This window comes from Neodiprion virginianus, chromosome 6, assembly GCF_021901495.1.
Source record: "Neodiprion virginianus isolate iyNeoVirg1 chromosome 6, iyNeoVirg1.1, whole genome shotgun sequence".
NCBI lineage: Eukaryota > Metazoa > Arthropoda > Insecta > Hymenoptera > Diprionidae > Neodiprion > Neodiprion virginianus.
Window position 1 is genome coordinate 9,203,768 of NC_060882.1, and position 16,387 is coordinate 9,220,154.

At 43.2% G+C, this 16,387-nt stretch overlaps 1 protein-coding gene and 1 long non-coding RNA gene across 4 annotated transcripts in view; one reads left to right on the forward strand and one right to left on the reverse strand.

The window, feature by feature from the left end:
• Positions 1–8,347, reverse strand: part of LOC124306624 (LIM domain only protein 3-like) — a 108,481-nt gene extending 100,134 nt beyond the window's left edge. Inside the window, exon 1 of the mRNA XM_046767440.1 lies at positions 8,309–8,347. The gene's annotated coding sequence lies outside the window, so the exon portion shown is untranslated. The remainder of the gene's footprint in view (positions 1–8,308) is intronic.
• Positions 5,248–6,801, forward strand: LOC124306625 (uncharacterized). Of its 3 annotated transcripts, XR_006908650.1 has the most exons (3): positions 5,248–5,366; positions 5,567–6,042; positions 6,265–6,801. It is a non-coding gene; the product is annotated as an uncharacterized LOC124306625 (long non-coding RNA). The 3 variants fall into 3 exon arrangements; XR_006908648.1 differs by lacking the exon at positions 6,265–6,801 and having other exon boundaries at positions 5,567–6,092; XR_006908649.1 differs by lacking the exon at positions 6,265–6,801 and having other exon boundaries at positions 5,268–5,366; positions 5,467–6,092.
• Positions 8,348–16,387: the final 8,040 nt, after the last annotated feature.

The following is a 16,387-nucleotide window of genomic DNA, read 5'->3' on the forward strand; positions in this document are numbered from 1 at the left end:
AACGAATTAAACGTCGATTTGGATACCTGAAACGAAATCCCTCTTTATTCCTAGAGAGATGTTTCTTCATCCCTCTCGTGCCTTTCGCTCTACTCGCGATAGGGTTAGCAATTATTCTAACGCGTAGAAAATCACGCCTCTCCTACTGGACTAGGTTCCACGTTCCTTAGACTGGTTAAGAGGTTTTAATTTAACCATGCAGCGGTTTTACGCTTGGTCCTCTCAAGACCGGCTGGTTATTAGTATGTTAATTGGTCGCACACGGGTTCTGCCACCTCGCGTTTTCCCTGCTTTACCATTCGAGTGTGTTCACATGTTAAGATGTTTAATCGCTTCTGTAATTAAACTGTCCCTCAAAGGTTAATGGTTTCTAATCCCATGAATACGGTAATATCTTCTGCTACCAAAATTTTTACGACATCCAAACAGAGTTCCGTCACAATTTTCTTATCGCGATCTTAAATCGATTTCGAAATAACAACGCGGCTATGTTCGCTCAGCAGCTTGTCAAACTTCATCTTCGATCATTCGAGAAATCATTTTCGAACGTCAAAACGATCCCAAGCACTGTTACATTCTCGTTTACACTTTTGTAAGTCTTCCAAGTTCAATATCAACGAGAAAACACTCGATGACCAAGATATTTTTTTACGAACTCGGAGTTCGTATAAGATTCGTTCCCGATCCAACTCGATGAAATGATTATATAAATTGCATAATTATTCAAACTCATATTCTCCGCGATTACAGTTCCCCTTCGATCAGAATTTCGCTCTTAACAACGATCGGTAAACACTCTTAAATTGGATTTGGTCTTAAGATGCAGACGAGATTGATTTATATACATACATATATACATATACAGTGAAAATGCTTTTAGAAATTATGTAAAATAAAAAAAAAAAAAGCACCTGGATGTATGAACGATCAATTTATGTAATCGGAGAATTCCGCCTAGCAGAACGTTGACGACGGGGTGTTATTTTTATATGATGAAATTGAATTGATATTGAATTTATGAAAGTGGGTATGTAATATATATGTATATCTATATATAATATATATATAATATATATATGTATGTACGTATATATGTATATACATAGGATATCGATGGACGAATATCGAGCAGCATAAGGGATGGCTCGGGCCGTTAAATTAACTGATAGCCTGCAGGCTGCAGGGCGTAAGTACCCAAGTGTAGTAATGTTTTACTCGCAATTTCGATGATCAAGTGTTCCACTTTGGCGTCCTGCGCCATGCCTGTGTAATACTGTAAGTCCATATACCCGATACATACATACATACGTACATACATATACACACGCACATATATATATATATATATATATATATATATACGTATGTATACGTATACTGCAGAGAAATTACTTTTTTACATTTCATTTCCCATCCATTAAATAAATTACTAATCTTAATGGCTAATTACTAAATAAGAGCGGCCGCTTAACAGCCGCACTTTAGGCACGTTACTTAAGCAAAGTGATAACACGCGGGGCGCCATTGTCGCTCGGTTATAATTAAGAAAATAGACTTTAAATCCAGGATAGCGAGTAGTGGGTGGCGATGGCGGGTTGCCGTCGGTCGGGGGGAGGGGTGGGATGGAAATTAATTCATTACTCTAATGCGTTGAGTGAGAGAATGGGGCTGAGTGCTCAAGTGTCGAGTGCCAAGCATTTCGTGAAAGATGGATGTCTCATTTTCATTTCGAAAATTAACACTCTACTCTCTCATCTACGGCTTCCTCTCCTCTCCCCCCCCCCCCCCCCCCCCCGCCCCATTTGTTCCTCTCCCCGTGCATCCCTTTCACCCCGTGTACCGACAACTCGCTTATTCGCTGTCGGGGATGTTTTTTCCATACCTGTATTACACCTACACTGTATTGTTTTCGTTCGATTATTTCAGTTAACGTCTTGATGATTTTTTTTTTTTCTTTTGTTGCAACTTCCTAACCGATTTTGGCTCGTGTACTTTTCTGTGTTAATGTAGTTTTTATTGTGGTGTGATGGGATTTAAAAAGCGACGGCGGTTTATTGTTCGCGTAAAAACTGAGGAATAAGGGTTGAATTGTGAAGAGCATAACGGAACACCCGAATCCTTGAGAAAGCTGCGTATTGAGAATTTATCCGTGCATCCATTGCGGGATGACAATGATTCAAAGGCTGAATTTATCAAAGCAATGTCTCCATGGTTTTGAAAAATATTTCAACACCTTGGACGAATTCCAATCAGAAAGATCCGAGCGTTGTTAATTTTTGGAACACCAATACGATTTCAATGTTTTTACGTACACGTATTACGGCTCGTTCTGTCATTTTCTTATGCAAATTGAAGATGATCGATATCAGGCGTTTTCCTCTGCAGCCTTGGATTTCAATAAGAGATTCTTTTTCGAAAATTAGATCCAGTCAACTTTCTATATCTCTACATCTATTTCTCTATATCTTGACATTCCTCCCGTACTGTAAATACCTAACAGACAAATTCCTGACATCTGTCACCCGTTGTTCAAAACTTCTATACGAGAAGCTAATCTCGCTGTAATGAACAATTCAAACATATTCGCTATCTCGTAGCCAGCAGCACTCGATTCATAAATCATTAACGATGTTTAAGTGCGTGCCACAACGCAGCAATTGATTATGTCAGTTCTGTACAACGGCAAGCTGAAGTTAATCTACCGATCTTATCTCTTTCGCCAACGTAACACGTACACACATTGTCGGTACACACATACCATCTGTCCAAACACAAACCGTATAAAATAAATGCACCGCGTATAGAGGAGTCCTCGGTATAAAAATATTTTTTCTTCCATACCTATACCTATAACTTTCATTCAATCCTCGCTTAATAATCTTCCATCCGAGAACCGACGTTGTTTGTAGTATTTTTTTTTTTTAATTTCAAACACTGCGTTGAAAAGTGAAAATTAGACAAGCGCACACGCTGAGTTATAATTATTTATACAGTTACCTGCATCCCAGTCTATAGAAAAGACGGGGCCGGGCGGAGGGGAAGATAATTAACAACTGCAACTCGTGTAATCGATTTAAATAGATCGGAGCCGCATTAATTAATGCTCGAGTAACGGTCTGGGTGTCTCTCTCCACCATCTGTAGCTCTGTACACCAACCTACCCACCACCCACTCGACGCTAGCGAAGTATAACTCGTAACCGGATGTCAACTCGACCAGGTAATATCACTGTGGAGAACCGAATGGCCCGCGGCAAGTTCAGGGGCGGAGGGGGCGGAAAGGGTGGGGGGGTCAGGATCGCCCATCGAGCAGCCGTCACAGACCATGTAATTAGATTTGCCCCCTCCCCTCCCTCCCTCCCTATCCCCCGGACCCTGCCGTCCCTCCCTTCCTCTCGCCGCCACTTCGCCACCCCGATTCGTCGTTGCAGTTTAGGGTTAGGCATCAGTTACAGATGCGGTGTATTCCTGACTCTGTATGCTGCGTGCAGTGTGCAGTATCGTAAATGTATAGGTTTATATGTACGATGCCCGTAGTGAATGGGCTGACGGTTGATTGCTAATGTACGGGATGTTCCACAATCTTTGTCGGGTTACGACCTAATCAATCGATTACGTTACCCACGCCCCAAGTTCGTTTGCCAAACACGCGCGAAGCTCCGATCTACGTTGTACGTGGTATATCGGTGTGATCGAGCTTTTTTGCGTACTTCCGGTTGCATCTTCGTAAAACCACGTCTCGTTGGATTCGATGGTCTTCTTCTTTTTTTTTTTTTTTTTTATCGTAGTGTAAGGTATAATAGTTTTTATTCCGTTATGCGTGAATGTGATATGTGATGAATTGAAAAAGGATCGTTTTTAAAGATTATATTTTAATGTGAGTAGTAAAAAGAACAGATAGAATACATTTAATTAATTGTAAAAAACTGGACAATTTATTGATGTAATTTAAGATATCTATCAATGTAATTCCATGTTTACCAGATCGAAACTTCGAGCGACAAATAAAATCGGTACGCCCGTTGGCAAATTCGATTCACGGCTAAAGTCGTTCGTACTAAATCAAAAATGTTGGATTCAGAACAATAACACGATACACAGACTCTTGGACAACAATTGGAGAAGAGACAAAAAAAAAAAGAAAGTAAAATACGAAAATTGACGCGTCACGTGCGGAAATTAGTTTAACCGGACTACATGCAAGTAACGTAACAGCTAACAACAGACCACAAATACAAGTTTTTAGTAACAATTTTTCGATAAAAGATAGTATACCAAATTTGTGTTGCATTTTTTTGCGTGACTTGAAAGATTATTTTCGACTCAAGTTTGTACCGGATAATTTAAGATTATGAGTTATTGGAACAGCAGTTGAAGGACGTGCAAAAGCATGGTTTGAAAATTCCCGGAGGAGATTTCAAAATTTTGAAGCTTTTGATGAAACAGTTTAACAACAATTTTATTCCGTGAATCATCAAATAGAACTTGGAAGAAAATGGACCGATATTATAGATACGGTTATCGAGACGGTTCTTTGCAAACATATTTTCAGAAAAAAAAACTACTATAGCTAAAATTATTATAAAACACGCTGGAGAACGGAAAATAAATTCACTTATTACAAGTAGTATATTAAACGAATCCAACATCAAGTAAATAAAATTTACAAGTAGTATATTGAACGAATCCAACATCAAGGAAATAAAATTAAACAAACTTTGTCAACATTTTTGTGGAACAACACAGTTTTCCAGCTTATAAGCTTGTTCTGTTTTCACCGAGATTCATTTCCACCTAACCGCATCGCAATACAAACAATATCGACCAGCACATCGATACTGTTCGGTGTTAACCACGATTGCCAAAGAATTAATTGATCTGGTATTACAGAGCTGTTTTAAAAGGTGAAAACACAGCAAACCAAAAAAGGACGATAGTGAGCCGAGGTAAATTGCACATTGTCGATACAGTTGACGTATGGGGGACTATATATTTATTCAACTGTGAATGGCGACTATAGCTAACACAAAGATAATTACGCCCCGTTACGTACATCTAATATTATTACACGCTGTTTGTCAGGATAATTTATCTCTGGTCGAAGACAAAAAGTCTCCAGTGAACAATGCCGAGTTGCGCGTGTGCGAGAGAGAAAACGGCAGAGAGAGAGAGAAAGAGAGAGAGAGAGTGAGAGAGCTGCAGGAAAGGTTGCATCCAAGTAGCTCCTGTAGAAGCAGGTGTTTCGTAGTTATCATCCTCTAGTTAACTCATTTACATTGCGTCAGTTACCACCTAGCCGCTTCGTTCACCGTGGGACAAAAGGCAACGGATCCGTAGACGGACAAACCCGACGTTTCACCGTTGCAGGTAACTAACTATAACCACCTCTAAAAAGACCGTAAGCACGGTCGGCACTTTTGAGACAAAATTAGCTAATCCGTGACACATTCAACGTTTTTATCTAAAGCGTGAGCGAGCATGTTCAACCGTAGCATAACGCAGTGGCTTCTTGGTGTATTTTTAAAATACATAATGGTCAGCTTGAACACCTTTTTGATAATTAACAGCGTCGTCGAGATCGATGTGGTTCTTCACAATTACTTACACGCTGTGTGCCGGTTGTCAACTTCTCGTTTGCGGAAATTCTTTATCCAATTGACCGTTGGCAATAAGTTCCGCAAAATGGAAAACAGTTGGAGCTTTGTCGAAGTATCGAAACGTTTGTAATTTATCGTTTAAACTGTTCAAGTACCCGCTTTTTTTAAATCCAGCAGAACACAATACGGAGATAAGCGCAAGAATCGCTTACGCAAAACCGATCTTTCCGAGTATAATTCAAAAGGGAGGAAGACGGTGATGGAAAAAAGGGCAACGCCACGGTCGGGTTTCGGAAATAATGAAATCCTCTAGATTGGAAGCCATTATTCGTTATAAATGGAAAACACCCTGTACAGCGGGGTGGTAAGGAGACCCTCTCAGCCGTCATCGTCTTCACTCCTCTCCTCTCCTCGAGGCTGCGCAGCACCTCCTTTGCGGCCCCGATGTAATTTTCTGAATGACTGCGTAATTAAAACTCTAATTTCCTGCACTTAATTGACCGGAGTCTTGGCTCCGTCCCTCCGCCCCGACCCCCGCCTCTTCCATCGCATCGTCCCGTTATCCCACTCCGTGTAATTCTTTGTGTGCACTCACGAGTGGACTCCCCGTTACGACGCGAGTGTAGGTAGGATGCGATATACCGTTTAAATAATCGATTTGCTACCAGACCAAGAGAGTTACGCCGAGCGGCTATCTTACTCTCCTCGACGCCGAGCCTCGGCCGAGCCTCCGGCGTCAATTTAACCCGACTCGCGGGGCTGCGGGAGAAATTTTAATATGAACAAGAAGGAGGAGAAGAAGAGGAAAAGCAAGGGGAAGAAGAGCGGGAGAGAGAAGGGAGTTCGGGTGGCTACGTTACGCAAATTTGCGGGGATTTCATCTAATTCCACATTGTTTCTGCAAAGCACTCAAAGCTGTGATGCCGCAAAAGTGGCTATTTTCGTTCGGCTCATATTTGCCGGGCTCGTTCAAGCGGTGGTTAATATAAACAAAAGTTTACTCTACTAAATATGACAATCAGTTTGACTGGAATCTAATCCAGTTACCGTTACCGTAACTTTCACGTTGACGTCAACTGGATTCACAGTAGATTAATTGTTGCGGTAGCTAGGTAGCAAAAACAATACAATTTTGAAAAGCGGTCTAACTTGACTGTGAAATTTTTTTTATACGCAAACGTCGCCGTTATTGGATGTCACTGATTTTTGAAAAGTATTTTTTTCATCAATATAAACGTATGAACAAAGTTCAGACCTTCTAGAAGACTAGAAAAATTCACTAAAACATATATCGTTAAAAAACTGTTCGAATATTGTTGGCATTACGAAAAACGAGGTACGCGTAACCATTTTGCGCTATCGTCGATCCTTTTTTGATAATTGCAACGCAAAATCAGTTTCTGAGGTTTACTCTACTTTTTTAGTTAAACAAGGCTTCAACGTCAATTTATTTTTGTTCAAGCATTCAATTTTCGCAACAGTAGCAAGAAAATATAGCAACAGTGATCGTAATGAGAAAGAATAGCAACGGATATCAGACTTTCCGGTAACAGCTAAAAAACTAATTGTCATTTTCTACCTAGAACTATATTTTTCGATTGTGGTAAAAAATGATAATAGTTAATAAAGACTGAGCGGTAACCGGAACTAAAAATTTTACTCGGTGCAATACTCACAGTCACACAGTTACACGTATTATATTTAAATAAAACAATTACTCGAATCATCTTAACCACGTTATTGATACATAATCGCTGTACCGACTGAGCTTTTCCCATCCATTCCTTCGAAATAATCGTTACAGAAGGACAGAGCCGTCTTAATCCGATGCACGCGGATGACGAATGAATGAAACTCGATAAACAGGGGCGAATCGTACCGTGAGTAATAATGGGAAGAAACGCCGCGGCGTCGTCGTGAAGCCAGGAGCCGGAAGTTGAAGTGGTAATAAGTCACGTCGGGGGAAGAGGCGCCAACTGTACATGAACCCAGGCTCACGGACGGTTTTTGGATAATTACAACAGCCCGGCCCGGGGGGCAATTATAATTGCCAGCTCCTTTCGCAATTATAAGTTTCTCCCGCAGGGCGGGGCTGGCGCCAGGGGTGGTGCTGGCTGGTGTATGTGGAACCGTTAATTGGGGTGACCTGTTCAGAAACTAGTTACCAAGGGCTACTACTACTGATATTCAGGGGGCGAAAACCAAGGCTCGCCTGGTTCACCCTTGATACACTCGTTCCCAAAGACTTTGTTAAGCCCCGGAAAATTCACGGCTGGGAAATGTTACAAGGCGAAGGGGGGAGGGCGGCGAAAATTACAATTTTTCCCTTTTGTTTTTCTTACTTTTACGCTTTGTGTAATCTTACTTTATAATTACCGTAGCGGTGCGGTTATTCGGATTGCAGGGAAAAGTCGCGACGCCGAGTCGTATGTTTGTAGGTACACGACGTGTCGCTTGGAAAATATTATTGCGAAGCATAAAATATGTGATATTGAATCGGTTGGAACTTGCTGTTTTGTCGAGAAATTGAGGGGAATTGTTTTGTAAGGTATAGATTTCGTCGGAAGAAAAGTTATATGTACCTGCGCAATTGATTCGAATACCATTGAATTCGATGTATGAATAAAACAGCTCTGCATAAAAGTTTGATATTGAAATTTGATCGTTGTATTAAATCAGCCGGTTGACTGGTAATGGATCATATATACATACGTCTTTTAATAATTCTGATGTTTCTCGATGGATTTTGACGAAAATTGGTCCACTACTGTTTCGGGGGTCGCAGAATTCAAATCTGAAATCAGAATTGAAAAATTCAATATTATAAAAAATATACAAACAAACCAGTACCAGTTTTGGCACAAAAACTACAAGAACTCGTACCGGTCAACCGGTTAAGTTGCAATATTAGTTAACGCAGCTGTAAAATTCTTCTTCTGTCGACTGTCTATTAAAAATCCGATTCCACGTGAAGTAACGAAAGGAACAGTTACAAGTTCAATAAACTATAAGTTACTCGGTTAACTTTAGTCTCTCGAGTAAAAAATCGCACGTTCATACCGGGAGTGAGAACCTCGTGATTCGGTGTAAGTTTCCTGAATTCCTGGCCATCTTCGTGAAAACATTCTACGCGTGGGATTGACCATTGAGGCGTATTGAGGGACACCGTAAATACTCGTACAGGTGTGTGGGTCTTTATAGGAAGAAGAAAAGGAAGAAGAAGAAGAAGAAGTGGGATTGCAAATAAAAACTGGGCAGAGGTAGTAAGTGAAGTATAGTAGGGTAAAGTAAAGTAAATGGTGAGTAGGAGGTGGAGGAGGAGGAGGAGAAAGGAGGCGAGAATGGATGTTACTTAGACTTCAGAGGACTCTCTGGTCTCGCGCGCAGAACTCCGTACGCCTCGTCTCCGTCGAATCCACGGAGGAGAAGCACTCTTTCCTCGACTGTTTCGCTTTCGCCCGCTGTATCTTTCACACTCAAAGAAGCTTTTCCTCCCAGTCGCTGCCTGCCCGCCTGATTCCCTCCTTGTGCCCGCCTGTCGCCTGCTCTTACTACAACGCGAACCGCATGGCGCGGGAAGCATAAAACTCGCTTCGAGGCACACCGACTGTAGGCGGCTGCTACTCACTCAAATAGTAGGCTTTTTAAAAGTTAGGGATTCTTTCTGAAGTGGATATTTTAATACGCCTCCTCCGAGCAGGGGGCGAAACTTGCACCCCTGCAGGAGGAACAGTGATATTTCTGATGGTACTTGAAAACTTTCGTATATATGTACAGACACTCGCGAGGCTGTGAGTGTACGTCATAAACGTAAATGCCCGCGTTTCAGGATTTGAAAGAACTATACGGTAAATTTTAACGATTTTTTTTTATTTTCCCTCTCCATCGCTTGGAGGAAAAAATATAATTATACTCGTAACTGTTTTGAATTTCTACCCACACTCTCTACGTCGCATTCTCATCAGCAATGAGTTCGAATTACAATTTTCCACCCTTGGAATCAGTTTACTTAAATGAATGAAAACTAGTACTGATTCAGTGGCAATTGCAAATCGCCTTTGGATGCGTCGATAATTGTAACTCGCAATGTATTGCGCGTATATATATATATCAATTGGCAATACGCAAAATTCTCTGCCCATTTCGAACTACAATGTAATCAATTCAACTCCACACACAGCTCGCAGTCATATTACGTACAAGCCAACAGGTGCACAGTTGTCGATAGAACATACTATACATGCATTCGACCGTACATAAAACCGGAAACTGAAATCCCCAGTAATTTTCTCTCGAATATTTAGTCGATCGATTTAAAATCAATACATACTTTGAATATTCCAACCGGATGTCAGAAGTGCCCCGAACCTTCTTTCGCGTGTTATTTTTTTTCCAACTTTTCAAACTGTTGGAATTACAAGTTTGAATAGGTACAGACCTTGCGATGCTTAGATGTCGAACAGTTCTCGAAAATTTGATCGTTACAGGCTGAATGCTGACGACCGTGGGGGAATTTTTGTTTTTCTTTGCACCTACTTTGCGATGTTTGCGTCTGAACCTTTTTCTCCAAGCACTTTACTCCCGCCTTGGCAGCAGTAACACTTTATGTTCTGGCATCGTCAACACCGACGTACGTTCTGTGTCGAGAAGATATTTCACAAACATGCGATGATCACGACTGCCGGCAAGCATGTATAAAAATTTGACGCCCCTATCCTGAGGTTCGCCTTGAAATTCTTCTCAACGAAGTAAACAGACCCTGATACATATTTGCGTGAAACGAATGGCCTTAATAATTATTGGGCCGCACGTTTCGAGAAGCTTTACGTATAAGGCAAGGACGTTTAGAACGGGCGTCAATTTTTCCCACACACATACTTCCGACGGTTTTAACCGCAAAAGAAACTCTTCCACGGGACAATCTTCCGCCCACCTCGTGCGGAGGTATACCTATACAGCTACTTTGCGTCGGTTGTCGGTGACTTGGCTCTGAACGCCGGCTTCGTGGTATGGAGAAGTTAATTATAAGCGATACCAATCTCTCGGGGTTGTTGGTTGGTTGGTTGGTTGGTTGCCGGTAGGTTGGTAGGACTGGGAAGCCCTGACAGCCAATTACCACCGCCGTACACCCCGGAGCCATCCTCAATATAGGAAATTAAAAGACTTAGCGATGATTGCTCGCAAAGCCAGGAACGAAAACATTTGTTCTGCTTAGAGAGAATTACTAGATTGGTGCCTGGTGCCCACTCGCCTCCTTGCGAAGCGGTAGAAAAGTGATTGGGATTGCCTTTTATTTTCTTTCCACTTTATCCCTCGCCCCCTTGCTCGCAAAGCGTGTGTCTGACTCACGCGACCTTCGTCTTCTCCATTCAATCGGTAGTTATTACGGATTTCAAAATTCATTGGACAGGTATAACGGAGAGAGAAATTCCATCCCGAATGAAATCCGTGCACATTGAAAAAAAGTGTCGAATGGCGCTACGAAACCGCCGTCGACTACGAGAACGCGCAGTAACAGTCAGCCTGGAACAGACAGAACGCCAGTCCAAGCACGTAATGGCGTGTCGGAGTTAACCGGTTGATAACCATCAGTTATAATTAACTCGAGCCAACCAGCGAACAAACCAACACCCCGAGTAACTAACCCTCCACCACCCCAACTGTATTACCATCGCGGAGTTCATACGTGAAAACGTTGGGTCTAGGCAGGTGGGTGTAAACAGGCTTACAATACTGCAGCAAGATATGACTATGAGGTGGAATGCCCGTCGAGTCCAATTCTCCAAACTTGATTAGACGCAGAAATATACATACCCATACTGACGTGAGTACAGTACGCCGAATCTCAGTAGATCGTCCGTGTGTAGCCGCGAAAATGATGGGTGTACCCACCTACGTCACATCAGGAATTCTGCGACGTAGATTCAGGGGTGAGACGAACGGTCTTCTATTCCATCGCTTTAACTGCACCGGGTAATCGATATGTCCTCTCGCCGTGTTGACGCTAAGGCCAACACCGAGACGGCCAGCAACCTCGAGACAAAAACAAGCATTGTACGTATAAAAGCTACGTGGAAGAAGCACATTCCTCGTAGCTGATCGGGAAAGAACGACGGTTGGTTACACAAAACCTTGATTCCGTGTTCAGCACCGGCACAGCTATCATCCGCCACAGAACATTGGATGATCAGTGTCGTGTTCATCGCTGATGGACGCGGACGCTCGCTCAATAGCAACGCTAACCGGTTAATCTGCACGGTGATGAGACGATCAGTTGTCGATGGTCTGCTGTGTGTGCAGTGGTGCTCGTTAGTTGCTCCCTGTTAGCAGACCGAGTTCCCCACTATTCATCGCAAATTGAGAACTGTAGACACTAAACTCCGCCGTTACACCTACGCTGTCGAAAATGATCTGGGTCAGCTGGAGCTTAATGTTTACATGTTGAGTTGTGTATGGATTTGAGTAGATGATCAGTTGTTGACTGCTTTGTTGTCGCATACATTCCAGCATGACATTAGTTTAGTCAATCAATCGAGTTTAAGTTCACCTATACGAACGTGTGGCCCACGACAGTATTTTATGGAAGATGCTGCATTCACACAAATGGTCCAAGAAATTTCAAGTTCCTTGGAAGTTTTCAGTATCGATACTTGGTCTATAAAGGAGACTACCTTCGAATATGCTGTGACGGAGAATCAGTCCACATCAACTCCACATTCCCCGATCATTTTTTATATCGCAGCACTACTAGCATGCCGAAATTGCATTGTGAATACTATTCTTCCTAGTATGGTCCAATATCTTATAAAGTCACAGTTATCACAGCTTGATATGCCGGTAGCTTAAAATATACTCTGGAATCTCGATCATACGAGTTTTATTCTTAGACTGGAATCGATACCTACGTGGATTATTCACAGTGCGTCATATAGAGTAGATGTATGCATGGCGTACCGCCTTCCACCTAGTCTTGGCCTCGCGGAGAGTAGGTACATATATATACCCATATATATATATACGTATAGCAACCTCAGCCTCCTGGATCTCCCCATTTTCTCACCGTGTCCGTCAGCAAATCCCTATTGTCGGGTGACATAAGCTCATAATGGATCGTGCCGATCCAAAGCATATACGGTACACAAACAGGCAGCGTCCGCCAGGCGGGCTGGCTGGTTGGCGATGGCCGCACCGATGGCTGACTGTGACACCAGGCACCCTAGGAGGGTTATGCAACTACTATAAGCCGCACGCTTAAGCCCAGCCACTAAATGCAACCCTCCTGGTGTTGCAGTTCGGGGCTGTGCCACTGACGCCCTATTCCGAGGCGAGGGCTAAGCACGGTTAAACGCGACCTTCCCGATCTAATCGAGGTCTTATCGATGGATTTCGACTGTCATTAGCTCCTGGATAAACACTGGCGTGCCAATAAGTGGAGGAATTATATCGGGGCACCGCGTTGCGTTGCGCTGCGTTACGTCGCGTCGCGTTAAATACCATGTGAAAAGTTTTTCGAAGCCCGCGCGCGCGCAGCAGAGTTCGAAGGATGCAGTTCTCTCGTATTTAATCTCCCGCGGTCATCTCCGAAACGTTGCAGTTAATGTATTCGAAAGCTTTCCGTGTCCGCCGCAGATAAGCGTGCCTCGGGGTTGTCCCTGACATTAGCCAATGATTTCGGCCTCGGCCAACAAGGGCTGCCACCGCCGAGCTGGGGCGCAGTGAAATATATACGACCGTAATTCGGCTACACTCCACCGCAGAACTTGGTACTGAGAATTTCCACCAGCACCCCAGTGTCTAACCCCTGAGGAACCCGTCGGGATTCACCGACACTTTGATCTGTTGGTGGTACAGCCTTAGTCGCTCATGGAGAAAAGCTTTTTCACTTACATTACTGAAGTATGCATTTCAAATCGTCAACGTCATTCAAAGCGAATTGACTATCGCCCCTGTCTTAGGTTATTCGGGTACCTTTGTCGATAACTCCATCAATAATTGTGTACGAGACTTTAAACTTTGCGCACAGGTGTGGATTTATAGCCTGCTACTGTATAGTTTCAACGATCAATTAACGAATCCTCCCTTACCATGAACATATGTCGACTCAATTTCTTCGTTTGTGTCTCCCTCACGCCAAGTAGTAGGTCGATCATAACTTGGACGACAAATGGTTTCAATATCAATTTGAGTTATAATCTGTCGAGTGTAAACTAATCAGGGTCAGATTAAAATTAATTTTCTATAAATCCATGCTCTGAATTCGTGGTTCGGTGTATAAGTCCGGTGAGTTTTTCCATCGGTTAGCACTGTCCCTCTAAGAGCAACTCAAGTAGCTCGCGCAGTTACGGGGAGAGGTAACTTCACCAGATCAAGATGCGGGAGTTTGATTCGTTCTTGGAAAGTGGACGAACTTTCGACCAAGGAGAAGTCAATCCCAGAATGGCCTCGTTAATCTGGGACTTGGAGGTTCCTGGATGGTTGGATGCTCTTACATCACGTAACAGTATCGGCCACCTAACCCCACCACCTTCCTTCCCCTCGGCTTCGCTTCCACCTTCTTCGAGCACGGGCGGCGAGTGACTGAGTGGTTATTTAGCTAAGAGCTACCCCCTCGCGCAGCCTACCAAGGCAGGGCTGCCTCCTCGGACTAAGTAATGGTCCCACAACATATTGTGCAAAAAACCGTACCCGGTTATTTACACCGGTACGGAGCAAAGTGACGGTTTGACTCCACCGCCACCAGGGCTGGTACCTAGTCACATCCCTGCGGAGAAAAGAGTTAGAGCCGTTTTAGTCACATCCCATATTTGCTTCTCGTGATTACTTCCTTCGCCATGTTGATGGTTAACTTTTCCTCGCGGCATTCCTCGCGTCTGCAACAAAGCAAGATCTTTCTTTTTCAATTTTTTGGAAAACCGAAATACTTGGTTCGTTCTACAGACAGGAATGTCAGATTCTGTAGGGTCGATTCTTCCACTGCTGAGTGGTCGTAGTCCACAAATATCCATTCTTTGTTTAAATGTCACGTCAATTCACAAACGCGCTGTAATCCATTTTTAATTGACGTCATCCAACGAATTTCAGTAATTCGAAAAGTGACCGTCGTAGATTTCAAAGTGCGATATGGAGAACGCAGACATTCTAAAATAGCACGAAAAATTGACTATGAACGTAAAGTATCCTATGGATCTTCCGAGGCAACCAAAAAACATCTAGCATATAGGTATGTTCTAGATGCACAGTGAAAAGCCTTTATGCCTGGAATCGTCAAAAATTTTATCACCCTCGTTTCATTAACCGTAAAATCAACTCATAATCCGATCTCGCGACCTCGCACCGATTCCTCGTATATTTTCACGATGCTTTTAAAATTCACTCCCGCGTGTTTGGTGAGCTTTGACATAATCGATCGAATGTCGTCTGCAAAGCTGAGCAACAAAGAATGGAACGTTAGAGAAAGGAAAATAGAGAAAAGGTAAGGACCCGTACTAAGTGGTGAAAAACAAGTTGCAGCAGCGGAGCATCTAAAACCTCGGGGTAAGTAGGAAGGTAGGTACACTCGAGTTTCTTCGGCAGGGGCAATCCTTCACGGTTAACGCCCCTAATCGTATTCATTAAAGTGCTCTCAATGCTTTTACACGGGGCGCCAACACTCACAGCCTCGGTCGGTGGCAGCCCGCCGAGAGCTTTTAAGTTGGCAACAATGCACGGATTTATAAGCCCCGCCATTGTTATCACGAGTGATTGAGGCGCCGAGTTCGACACTGGCCGAATACTAACCATTGGTTACCTCATTGTTGCCTCCTTTATCTTGGAAATTTCCTCCACGACGCCTTTTAGATTTGCCAAATGACTTCGGCTTATTGATGGACGCCTCGAATCTCGAGGTTCAGAGGTCGCACCCTTTATACGGTCCTGATAAGACTTCGCATTGTGCGCCCAATCTTACCGCGAGAATTCTTACACGCCGATTGTGCCGCACGCCGTTTCACGATTTACGATTTGAGCACGAGTTTCAAGCAACCGGAACCGGATTGTTCATTCCGTGAGATCCAACACAAAATTTAAAACACCTGAATCACCGTTTTTACCGTCAAACTAACTGTGCGAAGTTGAAAAATTAACCAACTCACACGGTGCACGTTTGAACCTTTGATTTCCATTTCTTATTCTGAAATCTGTAACTTCTCCCAGACGGCAGTAACCAGTAAACATGCTTTGGAGAAGCTGTGATGCATGTCTCTGCCTTTTAGCCTGATTCGAAATTAATGCGAATCCGAATTCACAGTCACCCTAAAAGGACGAGTCTGGGATGTGCACCCTGACCATACACAGCGTATGTATGTAATACGTTATAGGTACGCACACCGCCTATCGCACACGCATACAGGCACAATGAAGAGGACAGAGAACGAACGTGTTTTCTCCCAGTGACTTTCCCATGACGTACTTATAATCAGATTACCTCGCCCGGCTTGCTGGGCCGATCATCCCCTGCACAACAACCATTTCGTCCTTATTTAACGAAGTGAGCAAAGCACTGACGGGGATACGTCCTTATCCGGAATTGATCTCTAGCTGAATTAAAACCGCAACAGTGCTTTCAGAGACACATCCGATGGCACATTAATGAATCTCTAGAAATTCAAAGTTACTCTCGATTATCACTGACCAAACATTAATTCGCATTGTGCTTTAATTGAAGAGGCCGACGAAGAAAGTGTTGGATTTAGACAAATTCTGAAAAAGAGACTCCAAAAATTGTAGCGAAAGTCAATCGAGTTAAATCGATGG